This window comes from Centroberyx affinis, unplaced genomic scaffold (assembly GCF_046629955.1).
Source record: "Centroberyx affinis isolate AG114_WGS23_722 - 3 ecotype Tasmania unplaced genomic scaffold, CSIRO-AGI_Caff_v1 ptg001577l_1, whole genome shotgun sequence".
Taxonomy (NCBI): Eukaryota; Metazoa; Chordata; class Actinopteri; order Beryciformes; family Berycidae; genus Centroberyx; species Centroberyx affinis.
Window position 1 is genome coordinate 361,067 of NW_027280027.1, and position 22,368 is coordinate 383,434.

At 43.5% G+C, this 22,368-nt stretch overlaps 1 long non-coding RNA gene across 1 annotated transcript; it reads left to right on the forward strand.

Annotated features, from left to right (window-relative positions):
- The first annotated feature begins 1,706 nt into the window (after positions 1–1,706).
- LOC139651006 (uncharacterized) lies at positions 1,707–17,723 on the forward strand. The gene is made up of 3 exons (XR_011695665.1): positions 1,707–1,779; positions 5,238–5,331; positions 17,221–17,723. It is a non-coding gene; the product is annotated as an uncharacterized lncRNA (long non-coding RNA).
- The last annotated feature ends 4,645 nt before the right edge of the window (positions 17,724–22,368 follow it).

The following is a 22,368-nucleotide window of genomic DNA, read 5'->3' on the forward strand; positions in this document are numbered from 1 at the left end:
ATAGCTGACCAAACAAGTGAGTTGTAGGCCATTGTTTAAAATGTGTCCGTTTTCTTCTTCTTAACTTTTGACGTTTAATGTGGGTTGGACTGTGTTGGTGCAAAGGATACCTTCCCTATACTTCCTCCTGCCCAGTGCTGCTGAGTGTGCCAATGTAAAGTCACAAAGCTGCACAAAGAAACAAATACCTCAAGTGTGCCAAAGTTGTGCGTCATGGCCACGGCCAGTTTGATTGCACTGGATGTCGTGCATTAGGCATCACACAATCAACGAGATGACCTCGTGTATTAATCGCTGTTGGTATAGGCTGCATTCTTATAGTACCTCCTTAATCACCGCCAGCCCCTGTGTTTCTGGCCTGTGTGTCTGTATGTCGCGAGTGTTTGTCTGAATGTCTATTGTGTGAGATTTGCATGATGCGTAACGCTTTCATGTATTATTGACTGGACGCTGAGTTTTATCAGTTTGGGAACCGGTGATGTATGACCTATGTTACAGGCTTTTATCTGTTATCTATTTAATCCAGTGGAGCACATACAAAATGTTTTATCCAGAGCGACGTTTACGGGTCAATTCATGTGTATTAAAGTGCTTTTACCTCTGAGAAAACCATTTCCTACATGTCATTGCTGAGGGGCAACTGCTAAGTCGTGTGTATGTTGGTAGCCTATTATAATGGAAGGAGGGGAGTGCACTAGGAAAACAGACAGGAGAGAGAGACCCTTCCATTTCAGATGGTTTACTGTCCCACCACCTCAGTGAGATGTTTTTCCTTTTAAAACAAATCTTTGATCCACATTTAAGGCCTTTATTTTAAGCTCCGCAGACAGAAAGGCAAAGCTCTTTCTCCACGGTTTGAGGAGCAGTGTGTATCTGCTTTACGCACAGCAGAATCTCTCAATGTATGCAGCCGTGCGCGCTCCCGTCCCTGGGGTAAAGAGTTATTGGCATAATAAAGGCATGTTTATCCGCGCAGGAGATGAGAGCGCGGACGTCAGCTTCATTTGTGATGACAACCTTATCGAGCTCTCGGCTTATTGAAGGGACAAAAAAGAAACGCTATTGATTAAAACATCGAGGTTAGGGTATCGACAAGGATGGGGCCCCTCTGGTCCTGTCAGCGTCGACTCCTCAGCTCCCCAAGTTACATGGAGGTGTCATCATCCCCACCTGATGACAAGAGGAACAGTGAAAACTTGCAGCACTGAATGTCATTCTTTAACAAAGCAATATAACCGCACAATAAAACTTGAACACAGAAGTGTTTTCCCCTGGTAACTCAAGCAAAGTCTTGTTTATATTTTGACATGTCTAAGAATTATGTACGCCTGCAGGTTTGAGAGTCTGCTGCTTATGAGTTATTAACATGACAATTAAGCATACAATCTTCAAAACAAACTTAGTCTATAACTGGAATAATGCCTATAATATTCTCAGTTGTGAATATAAAAGGAAAAAAACGTGCCTAAATCCCTTCCACAATTCAAGACAATAGTTTTTTGTTCCATTCCCCCCTTTTTCAAAGAATATCCTCTATATCATTTTCAAACCAAAGTTTCCTGTCTTTGTTGATGTTTTAATTCCTGGTGTGCAGGATGCGAGTCCATCCTACCATGAAAGGGCGCAAAAAGCTGAAATTGAGTCATGATTAATGACCGACGTTCACCTTTACCTTGGATCCACCTGCAGGAGCTGCTGTAGTGGAGCTGAGGAGGCCTGCTGAGGCTGCAGTGCAGGCTGCTCAGTCTAATTCAGACACAACTAACGTGGAAAAGGAGAGTAAGTTATATATTTCTCTCTTGTTTTTTTGGTAATTTTTTTTACTATTGTTTTGGGTTGTAATGTGGGTTTTTCTGCATTATAAGCTTCCAAGAAAAAAGGATGTTGGGTTTGACATTTGTGACAAGGTTAGGTTGGTGAATGCCAGCCAGAGCCAGGAAGATGCCCTCATTTTGTTGATAGAAGATTTGTTTCGGTATAAATAGTCACGAAAGTACACAGGCTTGTTGCTCAGGGACCAGTTTGTCTTTGCCAGGCCCGTCTGGATGTGACTGAGGTCAAAAGCTTATTATATAGGTGTTATTCGGGGAAAGAAAAACACTCTTATAAAAGCATATCGACTGAAGGATATTTTTGTTGAATTTCCGGCTAAATAGTGCTGTTTTTCTTTCCTTTTTTTCCCTCAACAAAGTGAATTGCTATTATCTTGATTTTCATCAATAGTTTGTTTATAATTTTAAAGTTTGTTAATCATTTTAATAATAAATTTGTCAGCATTTAATGGGCGATTATATTCCAACAAAATACTTTTTTCCTACTTACCTAATTATGTGCGATATCTAGTTGCTATATCCTTGCTATTGTTCTTTTTTTCAAACCTATTGCGATTAATATTATGCTATAATAGCGTCATTGTTCAAGTTTTATAAAGGAGACTTAAAAGCGTGGGAAAGGATCTAGTGTCCAGGTCTACAAGACAGTTTGTCAAAATAATTGAATTCCTTTGGACCGTGATGGCCCCGTATTAAACGTTTTTAACTGATAAATACATATTTATATTTAAATAGGTCTACTGTCATTAGCCTATAATAAAACCCGTAGAATTGGTCTAAATATAGACTAATGAAACTTTGTTAAATTGTATTTTAAACGAAAACTTCGAATTTCACCGTGAGAATTTATCACAAAACAGGTCTGGGTTATTACAATTCAATTCTCTTAACTCATTTTATATAAATTTGGATGCATTAGATTAACCTGCCTTTCGACCTGGATATGGAAAAAGGATATTGCATGGTCTAAAATATTTTCCTATTAGTGTATTTATGTGTGACAATCTATAAGCTTTAAAAAACTTAAGGGCTTATTTAGTCCTTTAGAATTTGAGGCTCTCGACAAATTTCACCAACACAGTCATTTCCGTGTGGCTTCCTGTAAAATCTACACATCTGTAGGCTACGTCCCTTTATTTTGCCTGGAATGTTAGGCCTAAGACTTTTCTTTCTACCACATCTTCTGCATCTGCTAAATCTAGGATTCCATTACATTTTTTCTGTCTAGAATCCCCAATTCGGCCACAGAAAACACACAAAATAAATAAATCCTCAAACCTGGCGATATTTTAGCTGTTCGATGCAATTTAATTTAGACATAATAAAGTTTGTCTCTACTGTAGGTGGAGAGACAACAGTGGAGAGTGAAACTTATAGAGTAGTCTTTCTTATACAGTTTATTATCTTTATGGGGCAACTTTTGGCAACATATTGTTGGGTAAATGCAATATTAATGAAATGTAAGCGTTCCCTCTTTTTTGAGAAACCTCCTGAAGGACCCTTGGGTGTCCCCGGACCCCACTTTTGCGAACTTTTAGGAAGACCCGAGTCTCTCCGAAGCTCCCTGCAGGCCCCTGTGCGCCATGCAGGAGCCACACGGAGTGGATTAGAAACGCAGCTGACCCTCAAAAGAAGCCCCGGGGTCAATCCTCGGTCACAGCAGCACAGCAATCCTGTTGTCACAGCAGCACCCAAACCTAAACAACAGTTTACAGACCACACTGGGCAAACACGCACCTCGAGAACGCAGTCACAGTCCAGCTCCGACGACCTGTTTGAGCAAAACACCTCTATAACTCAGCTCAAAATGCTAAAAATGACCTCAGTATTGAAGAAAGGTCTATCAGGACGTTTTCACTGGTCCGACCGCCAGATTCTGGTCCTGTGCGGCTGATGGTTCCCATTAGGGCCCTCGGATAAACACATGGACGATGACAGATGTTTGACGCAAACCATTAAGGCTTCGTGAAGGGGGAATAGATGTTTAAAGCTTCTGACTTGAGGAGGTGACGCAGAAATTAGATGGAGAATTTATTTATGAGATTGAGAATCATTTACGCGTCCTTGACGTGGCCTAAAATAGACCTGCATCTTGTGCCAGTCAGACATTTGTGCCTTGTATGGAAAGCAACAGATGAAAAAATAACATTTTGACACTGAGTGGTCAAATAGGCTTATAGGCTACAGGCCTATAGCTGCTGCGTCCAGAGTTATACCAACGAGAGACAATATTTCATAGAAGGTCTAATGAAATTCGTGCATTTTATTTAAATCTGTAATAGCTTTTAGGCCATTCCTTTGACATGAAAATAAACAATTAATCTCATTTCAAATATACAAATCTAATCCAAGTTTAACAGGATAACTAAATGGAAAAAAAGGATAAGTATATGTACGCCATAAATTATGCCTCTATAACTGTAGAAAAATTACCTGCATCAAAGACTATATTCTTTGATGCATCACTTTGTATAAAATTCAAAGTTTGGCCGCAGGCTTTAGTGTGTCGAAATGTTTAAATCAATGGAAAGTTTGAGTTCAAACACAGACTGTTAGGGAAAAAACAAAAAAAACAAAAAACAAAACATGACTAAAACAAAAACAAAAAAATACTATTATAACATATAGGCCTTCCTCAAAGGGGTGTCATCATTTTTCTTTATTATTATATATATATTTTTTTTATCATAAATGCATAGCTGTGCAAATATTATAGGCTAAATATAGAGTAAGCTGTAGATGAGAAATATATTTTAACGATATGTAAATATACATAAATAATAGAAATTGTTGTTTTATTTCTAAAGTTTGACAGCGACTTTGTTTGCTTTGCATTGTTCTTGAATTTCTTGCTCAAATGCAGCTTGTTTTAGATGACGGCTCAGTGCGGTGGGGTGGCGCATTTTGTGAGTCTTACATTATTAATGAAGCAAGAAAACTCGCCACCATCTCTAAACACAGGCTATCTCTGATTTCTCTTCATTTTTCAAGTGCCTATGTGTCTTCTTCTGCAGGACTTCGGTAGTTTTACAGAATTTGGCTTCGGCTTAACTTAAAGTAAACCTTATTTGGCTAATTTGAGAGAAGACAGGTTTTTCCTGCGTCTCACGTCCCTCCTTTTTGTTCTCCACGTGAATCAACGCCGCGAAAGAGATAAAGTTCTAAAAGGGCTTTGCAACTGTTTTTTTGTTTACCGACTTGAGCTAAATAACAAACACCTTCAGTATTCAAACAAGGCAACTTTGATAATCATCTTTTCACCAAACTTATCTCCATTTCCTGAACCCATCTTTATATTTGATGTCTGTCTGTGTCTGTTTCTTAGTCTTTATAAATATTGTAAAGGCTGAAAAAATAGAAATCTGAATCTTAACAAGTAGCTTTTGACAATGTGTCTCTTGTCAGCAGTATCAATGGACACAGAAAGATCATATTTGGAGACATGAAGAAGAAGCAGAGAGCTGCCAATGCAAGACCCATGCCACCTGAGAGGGTACAGGTATTCAGCCCAAAACCACACACACACACACACACACACACACACACACACACACACACACACACACATATAATCACATATAGACAATCACCTACCGACCAAAGCAAATGCCTCAACACAAAAATTCATATCATGCAAGTGTGCATGTCTGCCTATAGATATTATGGTACACACACACACACACACACACACACACACATGCATGCAGACACACACAGATATTCATATTGAGGTGCCTCTTAAACTAATGCAAATGTACAAGCGCTTGTAGACATTGAGCTCACGGGCAAGTTTGCACATGCATGCACAGGCACACACACAGACACAGAGTGAGAGAGAGAGAGAGAGAGAGAGAGAGAAAGAGAACATAGGTTTGAAAAGATGTCACCCCTGCAGTGTGAAACTGATGCCTCTGCTTCCAAAGTCTCACCTTGTAGATTTCATTTTCTCAGAGATGAGTGTGTGTGTGTGTGTGTGTGTGTGTGTGTGTGTTGAGTGCGTGTGTGTGTGTGGGTGGGGGGGCAGAGGAATAGGCCGTGAAGACACGAGAGAATGAACTAGGAAGAGGAAGATAGAGGGATAGAGAAGCAAGCGAGAGAGCTTATACAGAAGTTCAGAATATGCATTGTTACCACCCACAGTAAATATCCATTTGGCATTCGCATTGCCATCATCAAATCTTATTGACCGAAGCTTTTTTGTGGCTAAGCATCATTTCTTCGTTGTAATGGAGAATTCCTAGGTGTTCTGGGACATTATGCAAATGCTAGGTGCGAGGATATGAACGCACCCTAGTCGGCGTGTCCTCAGGGCCTTGCAGTGACTGGAAAATCTTTGCATACACCTGCACCGATCAGGCTGTGCTTTTACATAAAACTCTTACTCGTGGTTTGTTTATGGTCACCCATGGTACTCTGCCTATAGGGATCCAAACATCACCCGACAGGAAGACAGACAGACACACACACATGCCAGTGGAGCACATCAACAGCACAGATTAGCACGGATATGGCAAAAATCACATAGAGAGACAGTTTCCGCCCTCAGACGGTCCATTAGTGTTCAGAAAAGAATTGACAGAAAGTGCTGGAAGCACAGAAAGACAGAGAGGCAGACAGACAGAAGTCACTCATCAGGCTAGTCGAGGTATTGGCACGTCTGCGCTCATTGACCACTCCCCTGTTGTGATTGGCAGCCAAAATGAATTCCTCCATCGACAGACGTGCGTCTCCATGTGCCGATAAAGGGTTGGAGCCGATGGAGGGATTGACAGTATGATGGAGGAAGAGAAGTAGGGGAACGAGAGCAGAGATGACATCATGTGGTTGGTGGCGGTCTGTCCTGCTGCATCTACGCGTGCGATGCCGGTTAGTCAATGCTGGGGTATATGAGAGAGCCGTCCGAAATAGAGAGAAGCAAGCATGAGCGTTGTGGTGTTTAGAATGAGGAATATAAGCAGAAGTTAGGTATTGATTAGACATGGATGACAGAGGCTGACTGGAACGCTGTACTCGGGTAGCAGAACTCACCTCAAAGAGTTGTCTGCAGCTTTTAGTGAGATCCTTTTGTCTGTTGAAGCAGTCCTACTTGGCCGAATGGAGTGACACAAAGAGACGTGAAAAGAGGAGAGTAGAACCAGGACGCTTTTGCGGTCTGAGGCCCAGAAGGAGAGACAGAGAGGGGAAGAGAGAGAGAGAGAGGGCTAGGAGAAGGGCAGTGGTATAGAGACAGAAAGGTCCATCCATCACACACACCCTGACCTCAAGTTGACCCCATCCTGGCAGCCAATGAGGCGCCCTCACCCCCTAAAGAAAGCCCCCCACCACACACATTGACACGCACACACACACACACACACACACACACACACACACACCACACACACACAGGAGGGATCGGGTATCTGTGAGTGGAGTCTGGATACTCTTTGTGAAGGCCATCGTCGCTTCCCAGAATCCTTTGTTTTTACGTGACTAATGTGAGTACCAACACCTGACAGACAAGCTGCTCATCCAACTTCTCTCCGCACACACACACAAACACACGCACACACACACACACACACACACACACACCCTCCACCCCACCCCTACGTGCCAGTCAGCAGACAGGAACAACCACTGAAAACACTCTGGATGGAAAACCGTAGGTCAGAAAAGCTCGCCGTATAGGACAGACCTGGGTCAAGGAGAATGCTGTAGTGAAACATACACTGAATGTACAATATTATAAGTCTTACTTACTCTTTTCATGAAGTACACTGATGAGGTGAATCCAGGTAAAAGGCAATATCTCTTATTGATTTCCCTTATTAAATCTATACCAAACACAAAGGAGGAGATGTAGATAAAGAGAAGCAGACGAGTTAGAGAAGCTAGGCTTGTTTCCGGTCTAGGTTTATCTGGAGTGCTAGATTTTTTATCACAGCAACATGTCACCACAGCACTGTGGTCTAAGAACCAATTTCAGGTCAGACACTTAGCTCTTCTACACGATCTTCATCACAGTGAGGTAAAAAAAAAAAAAAAAAAAAAAAAGAAAAAAAGATTTTCTACAAATGATGTATGTTCTTTATTGAACAGTATCTAATCATTAAAAAGTAAAACTTGTTTTATTGTGAAAATGTAACTTTAATTATAAATCTTGGGTGCAATTTTGGGTGCAATTTTTTCACAACTGACTTGTATGCAAATTAATTTAGGTGACATCACACAATGGGAGAACATACTTCTGGATTCCTCTTCTATTAGTTTGCATGCACTGCTGCAATACAGTGATGCATGGTGAAACAGTAGGCTCTCTAGCAAAATCTTTTTATGATCGTCAGTCAATACACACTCATATCAAAGGACATTGTGGTTTGCTTCTATTCTTGTACACAATATGCTAAAGCTATGTTTGCTAACGGCTCAGTTGCTAACATAAACTAGCAAGTCAAGCTGCCTAAAATTACTGTGTTCTCCATAGAAGAGATAAGGCAGCTGATCAACTAGGGAACTAGAGAGTTCAGATCACATAAAAAAAAACCTGATAATTAATTAGCTCATTATGCCATTATTACAAATACAGGGTGGGACTGAGCAGAATCTGTACTTGTTTAAGACTTGACCAATCGAGCACATGTAAATTGTTATAAATATTCAAAAATATTACTTGACCCAGGGCTGCTATAGGTTCTGCATTGATTACTAACTAAAATCACAGATAAATCTGAAGCTCCAGCTCCAGTTTTTAAACATATCAGTTTGCTTCCAAATACATTGCTGAGTATAATGATTTGTAGATTTTTAGACTATTTTTTACAAACAAATGTACGTGAAAAACTCACAGCGTAGACAGATCTCAATTTCAACAATTTATTTTGGACATGCTATCGTTTCCAAAATTGAGATCTGGCTACACTGTGAGTGCTACCTGGTGTCTTTTGTTTATAAATTTTGGATTAGCACCACAAATCAGCAATACCAGTGAAGCACATCCCTACATACAATAGGAAATGTAAACAAAACAAAATACGAAAATATGAAAGTTAAAATTCAACTTTCATATTTTGTTTTGTCACATAGAGTGAGCTAATAATAAAAGTTCTGTCAGTCACATTGACAATAGAAAAATGTCTTCATTACCTCAGTTTACCTATAAATGGATTAAAAATTTGGATAAAAAAATTGTTGTTCAACTTAGTCAAAAATGGATGTTGCTTTATAGATGCTGCAGTTTTTTCAGTAGCTTCCACACTTGTGCTAATTGTTGTAAACTGCTTATTGGGCCAAAGATGTAAGGTTCACACACAAACCAAACCCTAATCCCAAACCCTACACCACACAGCCAGGCTGACTTTACATTCAAATCAGCACACCCAACAGCCTTTGCTGAGTACTTGTCAATAAGCAAGTACATCCTGAGCCAAGCCTTTGATATCAAAGCACCTGAGCCTTTGGTCTCATGAATAACTGGACAGGTGGAGGAGCACGTGTTAAAATGGCCTAAAGGAGATCATTGCTAACATATCACAGAAAGACACAAAGAACCACAGTCACTACTGACACACACACACACACACACACACACATGCACACGCGCACACACACACACGCAGCCCCTGGGGCCAAAGGGAGGTTTCAGCACCTCAGATTAAACGTCTCCATGTCAGGGAGAGTTTGGAGATATGTGAACGTTTGATTCTGCTGGGGGGGACATGGCAGCGATCGTCGGGCCGTTTGAGCTCACCTGACACCGTTTCACCTGAGACCCACACCGGTGTTCAGCCTGTCAGTCTGGAAGTCAGGAAGAGGAATAGCGCTCACGTGCGTTGTGACAGAGGACCAATGGAAACACAATCTGTGAGGGATTAGGGAGCAATTTGTGAGTTTACTGACACAAACTGGAGCCGTCGACCTCTGTGATGGTTTACTGATGCTGTCACAGGGGTTGGGCTTGGCAGACCGGGGTGCACTGACAGAGTTGTGTGCTTTTTGGCAACGTTTGGCACAATGGTCACAGTTGTTACACTTGTCTCGATTTCTTCCATTTCTGATAGTGTCAGTGGTGTGTTGTAGCATTCTTAATCTTGATAACACAGATTGAAATGAACATGATAGTTTCAACACCTTTTGATAGTCAGACGGGCAGCGCCTTAATACGCAAAGTGAAATTTTTTGATCCCAGTTGGTTGGATGCATCGAAGCAAAGTTTTGTTTTTTTGGTGCCAGACATGATAAACACAACAGAGAAGCCAGCATGGGTCTACGAGCAGTCAGTGGTTTTACAACCGCTTGTTATTGCAAAGAATGGCGGAGATGTTTCAGTGACAGATGTGAGGCTTAGTGTAACTCTAAGCCTCTGGTTTGTACACACCCTGGAGCGCATTACACTCTGGGAGCCTGAGAGCCAGAGTGAAACTATGCACTGATAGGCTGCCTGTCCCCTCCAGGCAAAGAGTAGTCTAGATTTGAATCTCCAACACCCGTTACTGTAAGCTTAGGAAGACAAATTGACTCTCAGTAAAATCCACAAGATACTGTATGTTTATGGATGTGTAAACATACCAGATAATAGCTTGTTATCGCATTGCTGGAGTTGAGACACTGACAGAGATGGCCACTGTGGTTCACCAACGCCAGTGGACGTTATTATCAGTCAATCATGATTTCGTTAAAGTCGTGATTCTCAAAATTCTGTTTTGTTTTGTTTTATTATTTTGGTGACATCTTTGTTGCAAAGCGCTCCTTGCTGTGGTGTTTCTGCACTGCATTTCCCAGAGATCACCTGTCAATCAAACAGTGTGTCCACTACTGTGACGTCTTTTTCCTTTGGATTTTCTGTTGATGAAGTTTGAGTTTCTGTAGGTGGCGCTCTTTTCTTTGTCTGTTCAGTCATGGTGGCTATCGCTGCTCATGCTAACTACCCAGTTGTTCTATTTATTCCAGACAAACCGCTTGTACTGCTGCTGGAAACGAAAAGCGCATCACTTACTGCCAGAGGATTTTTCCCGGGAATGACCTACCAGACACCAGGTGTTTACAACAGCAAATATAAAAGCTTTCATGACCTGGCTATAGGTGGAATCATTATTGTATTATATGAATTGGCGATAGAGAAAAACTGACATTTATTTATGTGAAAATGATGCTGATTATTATGTTAAGTTACTATGTGGAGTAATATGGTGCGTACCTTGAGTGTGTACTTTGTGTATGTGTGTTAAAGGGAGCTGACCTCTCCAACACCACATGCTCACCTGAAGACAGCTGGACAGTCACCCTCCTCTAACTGCCCCCCCACACACACACACACACACCAACCCCCCTCCTCCCCCTCGCTCGTTATCATTTGAGCTCCACGGGGACCGTTCTAATGACAGCGCTTGTCTATAGCGTCGTCGTCACGGCTCGTGTATGTGTGTGTGTCTTACTCTGTGTGTGTGTGTGTGCATGTTTGCCCTGTAATGACAGCGGCTGTCTATAACGGCTCGTCCTGGCAGGGATCATTCGGTCCCTCCTCTCTCCCACGTCCGCTGTCCGGTGTCACCCGTGTCCGGGCGGACGATGATGTGATCTTTAGTCCCCTCTGCGATCTATAGACTGGCATTTGGCTCGGGCAGCGTCCCCCGGCCCTGACGTGCATGCTAAAGCTCGCCGCTGCCGATATCTCCAACCCCCCCCCCCCTACAGGAAGTTAACGCCAGCCAGCGCAATATTCCGACAGGCAGCGTTAGATACTGAAGTGGCAGTTAACCACTGTGTTTGTGTGTTTGTGGTGTGTGTGTGTGTGTGTGTAGGCCAATGTCTGTCTGTCTATTGATGGTATACAGTAGTGACAGATGCAGTGAGTTGGACTCTCTGAGGTCATTCGATTGGATGTGTGCATGGGAGCAGAAATATAAAGTAATAATCCACAACATTTTCATATACATAACATACACATTTTGCTGCTCTTTACCTCCAATTGCTTTAACACAATAGTGAGTCAACTGAAACACATGAAAACTTTTGCATTTGCTTTTCTAAACACCCGGAGTCTACTAGGTCTTTCCTGGGAAAAATCAGGAAAAAAAGTGATGCATTTTACGTTACCAGCAGCAGGACAGCGGTTTGTTTGTAATAAACAGAAGGAGAACTGGGTAGTTAGCATGAGCAGCGATAGCCACCATGGCTGAACAGACAAAGAAAAGAGCGTCACCTACAGAAACTCAAACTGCATCAACAGAAGATCCAAGGAAACAGACATCAAAGTACTGGACACACTGTTTGATTGACAGGTGATCTCTGGGAAGAGCAGTGCAGAAACACCACAGCAATGAGCAACAAAGATGGAGACAAAATTAAAAACAAACAACTCATGGATTACCACTTTAAGGTTAACAAGTTATGTAGTCTACCATCTTTTTAGTGTGATTATCACTTTTCCTCTAGGTTTACATTCTTCCTCATGTGTTTCACCATCTATCCCTTCAGAAAGTCTCTATCTCTCCCTGGTTGGCTGATTATGTTGGCAGGAGTGTGCTCTGTTTATGTGTTCGTGTTTTCTCTCCCTAATGTAGGCTTATATGCTCTTTGGTGTGCCATTTAGTGTGTGTGTTGTCGTTGGTGTGTGTGGTCCTGAGGGACTAGCTGTGTCCACTCCTGCATTGATGCCATCACACACTCATCTGCATACCTGACAGCACAGACCTTCTTCTCCCCCCCCCCCCCCCCCCCCCTTCATCCCCCTCTCTCTCTCTCCCTGTACTCTATCCCCTTTCTGTCTTTCTCTCTCTCTCTTCCCTTGCAACCTTTAACTGCCATTCCCCTTCCTTCTCCCCTAATCTTTTTTCCTCCTTTATTCATTGTCCTTTCTTGGTTCTCATCTCTCTTTTACAGCTCTCTCTCCCTCTCTCGCTCTTCCTCTCTCTGGGTCAATACGGTGTGTGTTGGGGATTCAGCGGTTGCAGTTTCTAGATAAACACCCTGTTAGCAGGATTAGCCCTGTTGTCCTAACAATGTAAACCTGGGATTAGGCCCGACTCTCCAGGGATATGCGTATGTGTGTGTGTGTGTGTGTGTGTGTGTGTGTGTGTGTGTGTGTGTGTTGTCCTAACCATGTAAACCCACCATCTGTAAAGCCTCCCTCTCAGGAGGCACACACATACGCACACACAAGGTCTCAGTAGCACCCTGCGCTTAGGAACAAGTCAATGGGGGCAGTGTAATTCATGTATGTGTATTTAAGATGTCAAAAGGTGTGTGTGTTCACGTTCACCTTGTAAGAAAAACAATCCTTTTGCCTAATAAAATTTATGGTGTGGAAATTTCCCACAGTGCTATTGGCGACAGCACTGTAGTGCATTGTAGACTGGTTTGTAGGCTTCCATCACATGGTATGATATTATGGAAATAAAGTCATTTCAAACATAAAATATGTGAAAGATATTTCAAATTAAATTATTGTTTTCATAAATCCGAAATTAAACATTATCACTGGAAATTAATTCTTTTCGGTTAAGGATTAGATCAAGAAACCATCTGAAAAGCTTCCCTACAGTTTTAAGCAACCATATTGCTGGAGCAGGGGCGGAGGGGAAAGAGTTGGAAAGAAAGTAGGGCGGGGAGGCGGGTGAGGAGGCGGGGCAGGGGTAGCGGTGGCGATGAGGGAGTGAGAGGTCAAAGGTCAGTCGCCCCCCCAGCGGTTTCTCCTGGGCCGGGGAGGCAGTCACGACCCGGTCAGCGGAGGTTCAGGTGTCAGAGAGAGACGACTGACTGACGAGACCAAGCGGGACCTCTCCTCTCCTCCGTCCCAGTCGGACCTTTCATCCTTCCTTCCCTCCCTCTACCCGTCACTCCTCCGTGACCCATCCCTCCCTTCCTTGAACCGCAACCCTCTTCGCTCTCTTCACTCTCTCTCTCTCCCCATGCATCCCCATCTTGTCATCCTTCCCTCCTTCTTCCCCCCCGCCCGCTCACCCTTTTCTTCACCCCCTAAGCTAAACATTACCACAGGGTTTCACTCAGCAGGGCTGGCTGACTGGGGCAGCTCTCTCAGGGGCTGCATGTCTTCAGTCCACCTTCATACAAACGCTCACACGGCTCACGTTCACACACACACACACACACACACACAAACACACACACACCCATGCGCACACTGCAGATGTTGGCAGAGGCCCATGTGGTCTATGCTATACTGCGTATCCTACACAGGCAGATTTGAATGTATGAATTTAAAGGGCCATTAAGTGATTTATGACTTTAATCATCTTCTATTGGCAACCAAGGAACTGCAACAGCAACGACAGATTGATTGACAGTAATTGACATAAAGAATAAAGTCATACCTTCATAAAAGAGACAGTAAACCTAGATAATTGGAACAGAGATCCAACAGAAACGTCTCATGAGGAGGTAATATATCACCATGCAAAATACCACAAATACCACTGCTTTGTCATTTGTTTTTATGGCTTGAGAATGAAATGTCGCTTGCTCGTCACACCGTCTTGTGGTTGTGGGTTGTGGAGGGCGGATCGTGAGTATCTTGAAACTCCAGTGGGTGAGTAGTGGCCAGAAAGTGAATTTTGAAAGACAGAAATCTCAGCACCTGGCCAAGTATTCAATAAGATATATTACGGTCATTTTGTGCTGTGGGACAGTAAAAACCTTATGTATTGCAACTTTAACACATACATACATACATTCACACATTCTCATACCCATACATTTACTATATCAATTTAACACACATCTGACTGTATGACATCCTATACCACTGTTGAGAGGGATTGAGCTGTCTCTTTCATCCTGTTGCAATGAGTATTTTCTAGTTCCAGAAGCAAAAACACATTGTCCAGGGTAACCATGTCTGCATGTCAGGATACTGTGGGAATAAGATGGAAATTTCATGATGGTGGACACTCATAAGTTATTGACCGTTTCTGACCTGGTTGCAAGCCAGCGAGCCAATAGATTAACCACAACTGACCGCAGGTCACAGTGATGGTGTCATCTCTTCAACCACTGATGACTGGTTGAAGTGTTGCCGTAGTTAATAAGCTAGGGAGAAAGTTTTCTTGTATTTCTCACAGTCTAAAAAAAGCAGTTCTTCAGATATTCCTTGTGGGCAAAATGGTACTTAATAGAACCATCACTATTTGATGAACCACTTGAACTGCAGAGGGGTTATTTTGCAATTCCCAAATGACAATGAGCCAAAGAACAACTAATTGCCACTGTTAAGCACCTTTCCTACCTAGAGGCTAGATTTGTGGCTTTTATGGTTTTGTGAGGGTGGACGCCAACCACTGCTCTTGTCACATATAGCCTTTATACTTGAGTCCAAGTTGGCCATCACACCTTATTGCAGGGGTTCAGTTTTCTAACCTGCAACCCAAATCAGAAATGTTTTTAATTTCCTACTCCTATCACATCGGGACCCATCATCAATAGCAAACACTTGGGCCCCAACCCACAGCATAAGAAACCAGGCCTTATGCTACAGTATAATGTTTTTCTCACTGTGTCTAGGTATGTCAGTGTGGGAACAGTAGCTTATATTCATAACCATTTCACGTCTGCAGACTGGACCCCGCCCTGAAGCTATAGACTAGCTTCTCATCACTCTCATACTGTCTCATCATCATGTTGACTGGATGGCATGCCTGAGGACATGAGAGTGAGAGACATAGGCACTGGCAGGCATGCACACACAGACATACACTCTGGCAGGTGTAGCCTACCCGAAGGACAGACAGTCGTTTCTTCTGTGTTGCTTTTCATTAACCTGTCTAATACAATCAAAGACTGTCAGCAAGAGCGACAGAAGGAGAAAGAAAGAGAAGAAGAGGAAGAGAGAGAGAGAGAGATTGCCTGCTTCTTTTCATAGCTACGACTCTGTTCGTGCAGCTGCATCTAAAATTAAACTTCCTTTATCTCACTGATAACATTGTGTCTGTCCTTTTGTTGTGCCTGCAATGTCCTCGGGCATTTTCCAAACACAGATGCACACAGATGCATGCACACACACATACACACACACACACACACACACACACACACACACACAGGTGAGAAAATGCAGTGATAAAAGTATGAGCGCTCAGGGCTGCATACGTTCTACTCTGTCAGCTCTTCATGTAGTATAACTCCAGAAGCCTGCACCTGCACTTTCCCAGCCAAAGTAAAAAAAAAAAGAAATACAAAGAAAACCAAAAAAAACAGTATTATTGTTGAAAAGCGACATTTTCAGCAATGCAATCAGGACGTTTAGGGAAATGCCACTGCTTAATGAAATAACGACAGAATATATTTGCCTCTCTGCATAAACCGATGGTGTATTTCTTTCTTGCTTTCAGGAGGCGCGTCACTCCGCTAAAGGTTAAAGGGAAGATATTCTAATCAGGGACTCTTTATACAACAGCAGCTCAATAAGGTCAACTGGTGTCACAACATTCAGGATGGAGGGAGGGACAGATGTGTGTGTATGCGTGTGTGTGTATGCGTGTGTGTGTATGCGTGTGTGTGTGTGGGGGGGTGCTTTGCAGTCGTGCTCTATCCCCCTTTCTGTTGCTTGTGCAGTCTCTCTGTCACTTGCTCCCTCTATTTCTATCTTCGCTTGCTCATTTCTTGCTGTATCCCAGCTCCCAAAGAAGAGGCCGTCACTAAAGCACTAAGACATCCTACTTCTCAATACATTGCTAAAACACACACACAAACACACACACACACACACACACACACTTACACTTTCTCTCTCTCTAACTCTCTCCCCACCCTCCTCTCTCTACATTGCTCTCATGCGAGCACACACACACACACACTGAGTCACACGTAGACGGTGGTGTCTGACGGGGTGATCCGCGGGCCGATCGGCTGTATTGATTATTGGGCCAGGGGAGGCTGGTGGAGCGGCAGCAGTAATTAGGGCTTTTTGGTGTGGATTAGCCGAGAGAAAAGGTCACCCGCTCAACATCACTGGCAGGACCACAGGCAGGGGAAGGATGGGGTGGGGTGGGGGTGAGGATTGTCCCCAAACCTGATGATCACGATTGGCAAGGCCACGTAGAGCTAGGTGGACACGTATGCAAAAACAGAAAAACAGCGAAACGCACACATAGACGCACAGAGTATAAGTGGACAGTGCTTTTGTCTGCACACAGTCTATATGCAAAGACATAAAAACAGTGTCTAAGTACATGCACATACACCCACACACCGTGGTGTACTGATGAAAGCGTAACTCATTTACTGTATATGAGTTCCTTTAAATGTTATATTAAAATCTCTCTCCAAGTTTTACTTCATGTGCTGCTGTGCTGACATTAGTTTTACTTTTGTAACCCTTTCTCTCTCCTTCTGTTTGTCTCTCTCTCTCTCTCTCTCTCTCTCTCTCTCTCTCTCTCTCTCTCTCTGCTTGCAGGTTGAGTTCCCGGCTCGTATGGCAGGACTGAGTGTATCTTAGAGGGTCGTGACCCTCCAAGACTGTGACCTAGACAAACAGGACCGAGGAGCTGCAACAGGACACGGAATGTCCCTTTTGTTTATGTTTTGTTTTGCTTTTCTGTTGAAAAGATGGAAAATTTCCCCCTCCCCCTCCCTTTCCAGTGCAAAGGAAAATATTTGCTTGGCAAAGAATGAGGCGGTATTTTTATGAGAAACTTTGTTATGCGACTGTAACGAATATCATAAAAGTTCTGGCAATGTTCTGTGTCGTAACTGGGATGCATTATTCTTTCTCTTTGTGAATGCCTTTTTCTAAACCACTGATAAATTGATTTATTTTAAGGGCAGCCTTGTTTCTTTGTGAACATCTTTTTGTTATTACCACAGCCACTTTTCTGCATTATCTGTAGGCTTATATGTACTGCATAATATATGTTCACTATGCCTTTGGTACCATGTGGAACCAATTGTTTCTTAATAAAAAAAGGCCACGTGAATGATTAAGAAGGTGTCTACTTGTCTACGTTTGCTGGGTGTCAGCTCCCCTTCTCCTGCTCCGCAGCAGCTCAGTGTGAAGCAGCAGCAGCAGCTGCAGCAGGCTGGGAGCGCTGGTTTTGTGCAAAGCTGCAGCACACCTAGTGGTGGGAACATAGAGGGACACAACAGTTCTGCAAAACTAACCAGACAGGAGGAGACAAGTGATGATTGAGAGAGCTTGCATGCATGGGTATTGCACTGTATTGCATGACCTTGTTTTTGTGTGTTGATATATGTGTTTCCAATGGTGTATATGTGTGTGTGTGTGTGTGTGTGTGTGTGTGTGTGTGCATGCACGCATTCGTGACTTGTCTGTGTCCGTCTGTCTCAGTGATCACAATGACTGTGGTCGCAAATGCGTGTAAGTGCATCACTGGACAAAACGATCTATGGAACTTGCTGTGTGTGTTCTGCTGTATAACCAGGCTGTGTGCATTTGACCTCTGCATGGGGTGTCTATCTAACAGTGTGTATGATCTGTAAATGTCAGTGGAGATGGCATGCCAACACACGTTGTTAAGTGTTGTGTTGTGTGATGCCTGTGGACACAACTGAAAGTCGAGTGTCAGAAACCAAACACGTAAGGGCCAAACAAACCGTGAATCCTGTCCAGCTCCAAAATAGTCAGCCATTGCCCCTTATGGTTAATGTTAAGACCATGAATGTGGCAGGTATTCGACTGTATCTTGAATTTGATGCTTCCTCCCGTTCTACCCTTTAGCTGGAGATTTGACACATGAAAATACGACGACTATTCGTGTGAAATATTTGCAGTGCAGCTGGAGAATGTCACCTTGACTGAACTGGGAGAGGTAGAAAGGTTTGTCCATTGATCTGCAAATAATGCATTTATACAACAAAATATGATAGGATGACTTATTTAAATGGATGCATTCAATCTGGAAGGTTTGCAAGGTATTACTATGTACGCAGTTCATGCACTGATCACAAGACACTTATCCATGTAATACCAGGTATTCTTGTTGTCATAACAAATTGGTGTGATTAAGTCTTTGTTGAGCTCTTATTTTGTTACCATAGCGAAGACACTGGTTTCCTCTGGTTGGGACTTTGCCTAAGAATCTGTTGTCATGCTGCCCTGGCCATGGAAGAGCTAACAGGACCTATATGGTACACTATAGTGGCAGGATAGCAGGGCAGACGGAGTCTATCCGGACTCTGCACGGCTCCTGCCTTATAGAGTTCACCAGAGGGTCAAAAGTGTCACCACATACATCACAGCTGTAGCAGAACGGCACACACCGTTGCCATGGTGATCAGCCATTTTTTTCCCCTGCTGCGCTAAGCCAAACAGTGGTGGGTGGGTGCCGAGACACAAGAAGAGAGGAAAAGACAAAAAGGATTGTGTGCCTGTGCCTGTGTACGTTTCAGAGTGTGTGTATGTAAGAGAGTGTGTTTATTTGGCCAAGCGTATTTCTGTTGCTGCTAAAGAGACGTGTGTGTGTGCCTTCCTTGTTTGGTCTGGCTATCTGTGGTCTCAGCTGTACTCATCAGGAACACTGTGCAACAATAGCTAAGGTGCCCGCGGTGGGAGCTGCACAGCATGATAAAACCGGCAAAATGACGGTGTCAGAAGCTCCATTGAACATAATCAGCCTGTGCTAGATGGGCTCGGCTGTTGGGTTTGGGACCATAACTCTGGCGATTAAACATGCATGGGGAGAATCCTTCATCACGGGCGAAACAAAGCCGCCCTGCCCTTCCCACGTGTTCCAACATCGCCATGGAAAAAGCCTGTTTCCTTGGCAACCAAACTGGCTCTCTTTGTCACGGAATGGAGGAGGAGGAGGAGGAAGAAGAGGTGGAGGGGGAGGGGGGGGAGCAGGGGCATGACACCCCACGCTGACCTCCACCTGACCTCTAGGTGAACATGCCCCATTGGTTTCCTGCTTTCCTGGAAGGAACAATCTGATTGGTCGTCTTGACGAAACAAAGACGAGTCACAAGTTATAAAACGTTTTCTCATTTCTTTCTATATAATATATATATATAATTATAATAGGTACTTATAACCTTTCTGTGAGTGTTTAAAACCCCATACCGGTTTATGTGGTAAAGACAGGACCAGTGAACATTCTAGGCAGGCTACAAGGAAGACGGTTAGTATTGTCCTGGCCAAATGCTCCCTGAAAGCAAACATCTTTTCTTCTACTGCCCCCAGTGGCAAAGAGTGAAGGGGCAGAAGTGGGGGCGGGGGGGAGGGCGGGGGTGAGGGGAGGGGGGGGGGGGGGGGGGGGGGGCAGAGTGAAAGAGAAAATAAGTGAAGGCAAGAAAACAGAGGATGCAGTTCGGAAAGCATAGTGATGAGAAAAAGACAATGGGCTGTTAATATAAGCGGCCACACAAAGAGAGGAAGGGAGACAAAGTGAGACGCCGCTTTTATGTCGACCCATGGGTGCTCCCATAGCAAAGGCTGGTACCGTTGCTGTAATGCTAATCTAGCACCTCCCTAATGGGCTCAGTGACATATGGAGCACAGATTGGAACAGGAGCCAGTTCACTTCGAAACCGCTGTCGCCTCCCTCAGGGCTAAGCAAGCGGTACAATGTGAAGACGCGGTGACTAAGGACACGGAAGGTCACGTCTGGTGAACTTTCATGGTTATCAGATGATAAGTGACAGGATCTTGCAGCTGGCCATGATTGCCTTTCAATAGGAGCACTTCTTTGTTTTTCAATGCCTAAAACGACATGAGCAAAATGCAAACGACAAAAATCACTTTTTTTCCAAAGACACCACATGATGATACGCCCTCTTTCTTAAACCCGTGCCAGTGTGACATCTCCCTAAGCATCTCCCCGCGGCATATCAACCGCCATTTTGTTTCAATTTGTTCCCATCACTGATATCTCTTACTTCCTCTCAGCTCCTTTAGTCTGTCCAGATCTCACTTGTCGTCTGGCTGTCATCTTCTGTTGGACTGTTACTGATGATATCGGACTGCCGTTGGGTTTACGGCGCTGGAGTCTGGCGCTAATGGGCTTTCAAACACTTTATTGTGAATACAACCTGTCACCGGGGGAGCGATAGGATCAGATTTGATCAGGGGGACGATGGCAGAATAAAATGTATTTTCAAAGAGAAGGGATATTTTGTGTTTTCCTCTAAGTGTCTGTGTGCGCGTGAGAGAGAAACTTCATAAGGTGTATTTCATTTACTGCTTTGCACCGACCCTATTAGATGCTCTTGGATCATCCTTATCTCTGGAAGTCTTTTCACCCCTGCTCCCATCCTCCTTTCTCCTTTCACTCCAGTTCCCCCTTTTCCTACGCACCCCTCCCCAGCAGAGGAGAGAGTAACACTGCCTCTTTTGGCTGGACGCGGTAAGTGTGTTCTTCTCTGGCAGATGAATGATGTCAAACAGACATATTTATATTCATTTAGGACTGAGGAGGAGGAGAACCCATCTGTAACGGATGTGATAGGAGCCGCTACATTTGAGCATGTGTGTGTGTGTGTGCGCGGATATGTGAGTCTGTGTGTGTGTGTGTGTATGTGTGTGTGTGTGTGTGTATGCGCATGCATGTTTGAGCATGTGTTCCAAGGTATCCATCGTTTGTGATAAATGGATCGTGCTTGTGTGTGAGTTGATACCGTGTTTGTGTATTTGTGTGTGTACTGTGTGTGTGTGTGTGTGTGTGTGTGTGTGTGTGTGTGTGTGCACGCATGTGTGTGAGGTCATTCCCCGGTCACTCGTTCAGGCTGTGTGATGAATGAAGAGGAGAGGTGCCTGCAAAGCCGGAGAGATTTGGGAGAAACATTGTTCCACGGGGTTAAAAAATTGTCCTGCGTTGTGCCAGAGGCTGAGGAAATGTTGCTAAAAAAAATGTAAGAAAGCAATTTGAATCGGTGTTCATCATTTCAAATGGTGAATATCAAATCCAGGAAGGTAATAAACCAATAAAATATTAATGTCATTTTATTGTTCAGTTATGCTCTGTGAGAGATTTTGCATAGAGTAAAGGGAAAAGGAAGCAAAGGAAAAGGAAGTCAAATTTGCTCACTCTCTGCCCAGTTCTTCCTCCCTACAGGAGAAAAGAGCTGGAAGTGGCGGTGTTTGGTTTGGACGGCAGACCAGCGGGGCCAAAGACATTTGACTCAACCAGGAAGTATCAGGTTGCAGTAGACAGGAAGCCCGTGGATGAAACAGGAAAGACTTTGCACAGAGGAGGCTACTGAAAGCCTGCCGGATTCACAGCCCTCGGTGTCTGTCAGCATGGGGCCAAAAAAATAGTGTATATCTGTGTCTGTGTGTGCTTGAGAGTGTCGATGTATTTGTTTTTGTGCGCATGCATGTGTGTGTTTGCGCATGCTCTTGTGATGTGTGTCTATCTTGAAATATCTGTGCATTTTTGCAACTTGAGATTCTATAATTCTTGAGTGAATCCCGGGTTTCCTCTTCTTTTTTAATGATTAAAAATTGCATGATGTAAGGAGGGGAAAAAAACATTCTAAATCATTTTTTTATCTAAGTGCTGGGAGTCTGAAGTGAGGTGAATGAGAGAGAAATCGTTTCTCTGATTGTAGGCTTGAGAGAGGTCAGTTCTGATCCAAGGAACTGCTGAGG